The sequence below is a fragment of the Danio rerio genome, chromosome 21 (genome assembly GCF_052040795.2).
Source record: "Danio rerio strain M-AB ecotype USA chromosome 21, GRCz13ab, whole genome shotgun sequence".
NCBI classification, from domain to species: Eukaryota; Metazoa; Chordata; class Actinopteri; order Cypriniformes; family Danionidae; genus Danio; species Danio rerio.
The window spans coordinates 29814897-29820292 of record NC_141041.1 but is presented as its reverse complement, the minus strand read 5'-3'; the positions used below and the strand labels follow the sequence as shown (position 1 = coordinate 29820292).

The 5396-nt window shown below is 31.5% G+C and overlaps 1 long non-coding RNA gene across 1 annotated transcript; it reads right to left on the bottom strand.

Annotated features, from left to right (window-relative positions):
• Positions 1-602: 602 nt before the first annotated feature.
• LOC147838843 (uncharacterized) lies at positions 603-4696 on the bottom strand. The gene is made up of 2 exons (XR_015520913.1): positions 3969-4696; positions 603-3164 (listed from the first exon to the last, which is right to left on the bottom strand). It is a non-coding gene; the product is annotated as an uncharacterized LOC147838843 (long non-coding RNA).
• Positions 4697-5396: the final 700 nt, after the last annotated feature.

Genomic DNA, 5396 nt, shown 5'->3' with positions numbered 1-5396 from the left:
CTGTCCTGTTTCCCGTGTATTTTTCTGTTTTCTTAGATTTTGTCTTCCGTTTTCTTAATTGTTTATCTTTTTGAGTTCTGTTTTTGGTCTACACAAGGACTGTTTAACTAACTTTTTGTTGGTACATTTATCTTAGTTTGTTTGGGTTTCATTTTATCTATTGGATAAATCTATAGTGTGGCTGGATTTATTTGTTTATTTTTATTATTTTGACTTATTCATCCAGCATGTTTTGATTTTAGTTTTTTTCCTTACATTTTGTGCTTGTGTGAATCTTTACTGTTGTATTTTTTTTCCATTATTATTGTTTCATTTTCTCTTTAGTAATTTGGTTTTAAGATTTGTTTCCTCCCTTTTAAGGTGGAATTTAGTTGCTTTTCTTTGTTTTCATTTATCAACTTTATTACATTTTGTATTTTGTTTATCTAATAATTTACTTGTGTAACGGATTTATTTTTTTGTCTAATTGCAGGGCAGTGGTCCGACTTTTCGGCTGGTGACAGAGCCAGAGCTCCCTGGGGTGGGAGGCTAATTTTATTGGACATTTTAGAATTCCTCACAGTGTGTAGTGATCACTGTGTGCTGGTTTGTGCGTGTGGGTGCTCCTTTTTTTTTTTTTTTTTTTTTTTTTTTTTTTATTTTTATAAACCGTGGATTCTAGTGGTTTTCACTTGCCTGAAGTACAGTCTGGCCACTTTCCCTAACGCTGGCGAGCTCTGGCCCTGGGCACCTTTTATAAATTTACAAATTGTCATGTCAATGTCGAAATATTGGTTTTAATCCTGTTTTTTATTTGAGATTTGTTAAAGAAATCTATTTTTGTACCGTGCCAATGTCTCTGACTGCAATTTGGTGGAATTTGGTAAATCATTAATATTGTCAGATTGGAGGTCTAGCTCCATCCGCCCACCTGCCACCTGTCACATTTGGATTCATCTTCAATGCCTCCTCCTTCATCTTACCCCAGACCTGCTCAATGTTCATATCTGTGCCTGGGCTTTCCAATCCTGTAGCACCTTGACTGTCTTTGCTTTCAGGAACTTTGATGTGGAGGCTGAAGTATGAGAAGGGGCGTTAACATAATGAAGAATTTGTGGTCTCCTGTGATTTGAAATGTAATAGGCAGCTCAAATGTCTTGATACCTCAGGCGGCTGATGTTGTCATCCACTCTACAGATCTCTTGCACACCCCCTTATGGACTGTAACCTCAAACCATGATTTTTTTTCTTCACCAAACTTAACTAATTTTGACCTTCTGCCACTTTTCCAAATGATCAACTACAAGTCAAGTAATAATTTTTTTGCTCGTACAACTGGGATCAACGACAAGACTTTAGTCAAGATTTTTTTGTTAGTGTACATAGGACAAAATATCCTCATGAAAAGTGATGTTTTCTTAATATTTGATATTTTAACATTTACAATGTATTTTTGACTATTGCTCATACTAGTTTTAGTTTAGGTTCAGGGTCACATTTTAAAATACATTTTTTAAAATTTCTGTATAATGTAACAAGTTGCTATTAATTTCATTATAGTTTTAGTTCAATGACATCCAAAAGCAGTCCACTGCTCAAGCACCGAAACATCGAACCGGTTTAGCTTGTCCACCGATGTCCAAATGTGGACCACCGAACTTTGGAACAGATGGATAGTCAGTAGCAGCCACATGATGAGTGCCTATTAATTCTGAAAGTGATTATTTATGTTTGCAAATTGTTATTTTTAGTTAGTTTTCCAGTAACTGTTGTTAGTTTATTTTAGGTTCTGAAAATGTATTTTAATCAATGCTTTTAGTATTAGTTTCAGGTTTAATTCACAAAAAAGAACCTGGTCTTGACCATCATTTTTCAGTCATTTATTTTGGTTTGCTCAAGTAAGTGCTGATGTTTATACTATGCAAATCTTCAGAACCTCTCCTGCTCCGGCCTCGATGTGCACCAGCCACGTTCACCTCCAGCTATGTTCACTAATTAAAGAGACTGGAGACTCGACAGAAAGAGGAAACCGGAGAGAAACCTCAGGGTTTTGAGGGACCTGTGGGTCTCCAGATTTAATCACAATGCTGCTGCTCACATGCTCCATCTGGAAATAGGCCATGGATAGAAGAGGGCACCTCGGGCTTCAGCTCTAAATACAGCAGCTGAGTGAAAAATAGTGAGGGACACGCATAAAGAGGTGGAGCCACAAATTATGATGGAGGCTTTTCATAACTTTTGTTTTGCCAGTTCACGTTTGCGTTGAGGAAAATTCAACTATTTGGCACTGTGGACAATAGCAGATGACTTTTGATTTATTCTAAGCACATGACTCTATAGATATGCTCACTCTGTTTGCATAAATCAGGATCTGACTGAAATCTGGAGCTTTGATCAAAAATAAATTTTGTGAATGTGTGACAGGAATCTGGTCATATTTAATAAGTGTGAACAGATTTTTATAATATTCTTACACTAAAAATGTTGGCATGTATGCAAATATTAACAAAACCAAATATTGGTTAAAATTACATTTAAATGGCATTTTCTTTACAATTAAGTACAATCAAAGAAGTTTAATGACACTGCACTTGATAAAGGTTACAGGTGTAATCTGCTGATTTTTCTGCTGATGACCTCATAACTTCTTACGATGCAATTAGGGCTTTAATGATTACTCCAGAGAGCACTCTTAGATCAATGAGTTTCATGTGTGACCTAAGTTACGATGCTTTTAAGAAACAGGCTGTAAAATTAAGATCAGTCGCACTACATTTATGATCTACTAAGGCTTACAACTGTTTACAGCTGAAAAAACTGGCTATTTCACTGTAAGAAATGCTGGGTTCCACACAACTGATTTGTGTTGTCCCAGGTGAAAAAAAATATATAATTAAATGCAACTAAAATACACTTAAATACCCGCAAATACATTTTTAGTACATTGTTATTTTTTTGTGTTAAATAAAAGTTTGATGGTTTTACACTATAAATATACTAATTAAAAGTATGTTTATACTTCAGTAGGACTTTAGTACACTTGACAAAAGTATACCAAATACCAGTAATACTTAAATAAAATTTTAGTGTACTACAATAAAGTACACTACAGAAAAAACATCCAAAAGACTTTTATTAGTGTGTTTTTCAAAAGTGTGCTTTAAACATTAGTTGATTTTAGTACACTGTTTACATACTAATCCTAAGTTTAAAATAAGTTAATATATAAAAAATCTATTAGTAATGTATTGTAGTAGAAGTACATTTTCCCAATGGTTGTACTTAAGTACACTTAATGTGAATGCAATATTATCACTAACACTTAAATTGATTTTGAGTGTGGTAATTTTAAGTTTATATTAAATTGAGTTTATTAAAAATCTATTAGTAATGTATTGTAGTAGAAGTACATTTTCCCAAAAGTTGTACTTAAGTACACTTAATGTGAATGCAATAATATCACTAACACTTAAATTGATTTTGAGTGTGGTAATTTTAAGTTTATATTAAATTGAGTTTATTAAAAATCTATTAGTAATGTATTGTAGTAGAAGTACATTTTCCCAAAAGTTGTACTTAAGTACACTTAATGTGAATGCAATAATATCACTAACACTTAAATTGATTTTGAGTGTGGTAATTTTAAGTTTATATTAAATTGAGTTTATTAAAAATCTATTAGTAATGTATTGTAGTAGAAGTACATTTTCCCAAAAGTTGTACTTAAGTACACTTAATGTGAATGCAATAATATCACTAACACTTAAATTGATTTTGAGTGTGGTAATTTTAAGTTTATATTAAATTGAGTTTATTAAAAATCTATTAGTAATGTATTGTAGTAGAAGTACATTTTCCCAAAAATTTTACTTAAGTACACTCAATATGAATGCAATATTATCACTAACACTTAAATTGATTTTGAGTGTGGTAATTGTAAGTTTTTAAGTAATTTTAAGTAGAAGTACATTTTCCCAAAATGTCTTTACAATTCATATATGTGCTGTAATGTTGCATATATTTATATTTTTGTGTTCTCAGTTTTTGCTAAGTTTTTGTTCCCTCCCATAAGGTATTTTTTGGACTTGTGGTTTATTGCACAAAAAGATTAAAGTGTTTTGATGAAGCACAGATGCTGTTTTCTTTGTACACATTATCCCAGGTAAAAAAAAGAAGTGCACTAAAATGCACTTTATTTAAGTATACTTAGTACACTTTTCAGTAATGTACTATAAGTGCTCTATTTTCGCACACTAATTTTGTACTTAATTTACTAAAAGATAGTATTAAGTATATGTTAAGATAAACTTAATACCATCTAAGTGTACTCAACTGTGCTATTTTGAGACACACTGAAATTGAACTAAAATGTGCTTTTAACATACTATATCTGTATTTTTAAAAGTATGTTTAGTTACAACTAGAAATACACTTGAACCCTAATTTTAAACATTTAAATATATTTATGACTAATTTAAAGTATAATAGTAATATATTAAAAGAATATTCAAATTGTAAAAAAAGTGTGTGCGAAAATAGAGCACTTTTAGTACATTACTGAAAAGTGTACTAAATATACTTAAAGTGTATTTTAGCACACTGCTTTCACATTTTAGTGCACTTTTTTTCACCTGGGGTGACAACATCTAGGAATTAAGTAAATTTTTTAGTTCTTACAAACTTATATAGATTGTACAGAAAACAATTAAGTTGTTCCAAAAAAAAAAAAAAAAACTCAAGAATTGTGTTGTTTGAGTTTATTTTAAATAAGTAGTTTGAACAGACAGCAAATGTCATTTTATGTGTGCTGTTTCTGGACACACAGTCATTAGGAATATTCTTTAGTTTGCATTGTCCCACATCCTTGCACAAACAAGGATTTAAGTTGTTAAGCATGTTTATTGTAATTAATTTACTTAAGTATGTTGCCATGTATTGTGAAACCACCTTTGTCTGACAAAAAGTGAACAATGTGTTTACAGTGGAATTTACAGATAATTTTTTTTCTATTTTCTAGTTGTAATCAAAGTAGTTTTGTATCAAATACAATGTGATTTATATAACTGAAGTATGACAGCAATGGCACAATTTCCTGATGAAGTATGGACGGGATACTTGAGTATGCACACATTAGTGTAAAACTGATTTTGACACTGTACAACAATAATTACCATTTTTACATTACTGTGAGGGGGAAAGTTTAGGGCTGGGGTTGAGGTAGATGTGAATAAAGAACTTCACAATTTAATTTATTAAATAATATAAACTCATTAACTAAAGCTGTATCCCTTCAATCGACAGTTTTACAATTTGAACAGAACAATTGTGTCGAGACATTGCAAAGAACAACAAGCTGCTGTGGATTCGCTCCCCTGAATCCACAGATTTGCAGAAAATTACCATCATCAAGCTAATAA